The sequence below is a fragment of the Chlorocebus sabaeus genome, chromosome 16, assembly GCF_047675955.1.
Source record: "Chlorocebus sabaeus isolate Y175 chromosome 16, mChlSab1.0.hap1, whole genome shotgun sequence".
NCBI lineage: Eukaryota > Metazoa > Chordata > Mammalia > Primates > Cercopithecidae > Chlorocebus > Chlorocebus sabaeus.
In genome coordinates, this window is record NC_132919.1 from 68,405,943 (window position 1) to 68,408,791 (window position 2,849).

General features: G+C 48.1%; 1 non-coding gene across 1 annotated transcript; it reads right to left on the reverse strand.

Annotated features, from left to right (window-relative positions):
- Positions 1–2,224: 2,224 nt before the first annotated feature.
- Positions 2,225–2,328, reverse strand: LOC119622257 (U6 spliceosomal RNA). The gene has a single exon (XR_005238920.1). It is a non-coding gene; the product is annotated as a U6 spliceosomal RNA (small nuclear RNA).
- Positions 2,329–2,849: the final 521 nt, after the last annotated feature.

The following is a 2,849-nucleotide window of genomic DNA, read 5'->3' on the forward strand; positions in this document are numbered from 1 at the left end:
TTTTTGAGATGGAGTTTTGCTCTTGTTGCCCAGGCTGGAGTGCAATGGTGCGATCTCGGCTCACTGCAACTTCCACCTCCCAGGTTCTCCTGCCTCAGCCTCCTGAGTAGCTGGGGATTACAGGCATGCACCACCATGCCCAACTAATTTTGTATTTTTAGTAGAAACGGGGTTTCTCCATGTTGGTCATGCTGGTCTCGAACTCCTGACCTCAGGTGATCCGCCTGCCTCAGCCTTTCAAAGTGCTGGAATTACAGGCGTGAGCCACTGCCCTGGCCCTGTTACTTTTTAAAATAATTTGAAAGCCATTGGACTAAACATTCCCTAGTGTCCCAATAGTGGTTTTGTCTGTTTGTTTGAGACAGAGTCTCGCTCTGTCGCCCAGGCTGGAGTTCAGTGGCGCGATCTTGGCTCACTGCAACTTCTGTCTCCCAGGTTCAAGTGATTCTTCTGATTAAAATGGTATGTCAGGCCAGGCACAATGTCTCACGCCTATAATCCCAGCACTTTGGGAGGCCAGGGTGGGTGGATCACCTGAGTCAGTAGTTCGAGACCAGCTTGGCCAACACGGCAGAACCCTGTCTCTCCTAAAAATACAAAAAGTAGCCAGGAGTGGAGATGCGCTCCTGTACTCCCAGCTACTCGGGAGGCTGAGGCAGAGGAATCGCTTGAACCCAGGAGGCAGAGGTTGCAGTGAACTGAGATGGTGTCACTGCACTCCATCCTGGGTGATAGAGCGAGAATCTGTCTCAAAAAAAAAAAAAAAAAAAAAAAAAAAGTATGTCAGGGGCTGGGCATGATGACTCATGCCTCTAACCCCAGCATTTTGGGAGGCCAAGACAGGAGGATCACTGGAGGCCCGAAGTTCAAGACCAGCCTGGGTAATATAGCAAGATCCCATCTCTACAAAAAATTTATTTAAAAATTAGCCAGGCGTTGTGGTACATGCTTATAGTCCTAGCTACTCAGGAGGCTGAGGTGGGAGGATAGCTTGAGCCCAAGAGGTTAAGGCTGCAGTGAGCTATGATCACACCCCAGCACACAGCCTGGGTGACAGAGCAAGACTCTGTCTCTAAAAAAAAAATCCTATGTCAGTGGAGAGCTGATTGCCTTATTTCTCTCTCTCTTTTCCATCATTCTGATTTCCATTTTTTTTCCTTTATCTGGTAAGAGGGAGAAAGGACTATAAGATAGAAATAAACATTTTAGCCCAAAAGTCTTCCTATCTATAGAATTTTCAGGAGCTCTAAAATAAATAAGAAAGTACTAAACATGAAACGTGGTCAAGTTTTAAAATCCATAGCATCCAGACCAACCTGCAGGAAGGCAGCCTTCATTTTATACCTTTCTCACTCTCCTTGTTCTAAAATTATATCACTGACTGTAAGTGGGGGGACAATTTTTTTTTTTTTTAAATGGAGACTCGCTCTGTCGTCCAGGCTGGAGTGCAGTGGTGTGATCTCAGCTCACTGCAAGCTCCGCCTCCCGGATTCACGCCATTCTCCTGCCTCAGCCTCCTGAGTAGCTGGGACTACAGGCGCCCACCACCACACCCGGCTAATTTTTTGTATTTTTAGTAGAGACGGGGATTCACTGTGTTAGCCAGGATAGTCTCGATCTCCTGACCTCATGATCCACCCGCCTCGGCCTCCCAAAGTGCTGTGATTACAGACATGAGCCACCGTGCCTGGCCAAGTTGAGGGACAATTAACTAGCCTCAAGAACCTCCTCTTGTTTCGGGATGGGGCAGAGTGCTGAGAGTGGACCAGGGGAAGGAGTTGGAAACAACATCCCAGCTCCCCCTCCCACCCTAGATCCCTTTGGCGGCTCTAATTGAGGCCTGTCACAGGGAGAGAAGGCAGCTGCAAATTGCATTCATCAACAAATTACAGCCAATTACAGCCCCAGTCCCAGCCTACTGGGGGTGACATGAGGCCAGTCAAAATCCCTTCTGATTCAGTGATGCCAAAGGTTTTGGGCTGCTAGGGTCACTTTCTGCAATCCAGACCCCGAACTTTATCCTGGGCCTGCACCCTGCCTTCCAACAATCCCTCAGAGAAGATGGTGGCTCCCTCCAACCCTCAAGAAGTCTCCAGGGTGCTTCTCTCAGTCATCACTGAAGTTCATCTAGTGATCTACGCTGAATTTCTGCTGCTATGCTGCTGCTTTGTTAAGTTATAGACATGTTGGTTTTATTCAAAAGAATATAATGCTTGACAAACTGAAAAATATGGAATGCTTCATCAATTTGCGTATCATTCTTATGCAGGGGCCATGCTAATCCTCTCTGTATCATTCCAATTTTAGTATATGTGTTGCTGAAGCCAGTATGTGCTACTGCTGTGCTTTAAGCTGAGTTTTCTCCAGATTTGGTCCTTGGGGGAACTGATTTGCTGGCACTTCAAGGGCCTGCTGAGAACTCTGCTTGTTGGCTTTGGGCCAGCTTAACTCTGCCATCCTTCTGCCCATCCTGACAACATTGGGCCAAAGCTAGGGTGAGGTTAACATGAAACCTGTGGAGGTGTAATGGAAGTGTCACCTCCCAGAAGGGCAGGTATGTGGCCACCCATTCTTGTCCACAGCTGCTTCTTCACTCCCCTCCCTGGAGCCAGCAGCTCTGGTTTCAACAGTGTGATGGTGTGTGTGTGTGTGTGTGTGTGTGTGTGTGTGTGTTTGCATGCATGTGCATGTGCATTTATGAGACACACCACAGGACATCCACATTGTAGGGACAGAAAGATGGGGAGGGCATGACGCTGGACCTTCTCTGTTTGATCTCAAGTACAAAAGAGCAGCCAAATGCCCTCAAAGAATGTTCTTTTTCTCCCTCTCTTGCTTTTCTCCCCAGG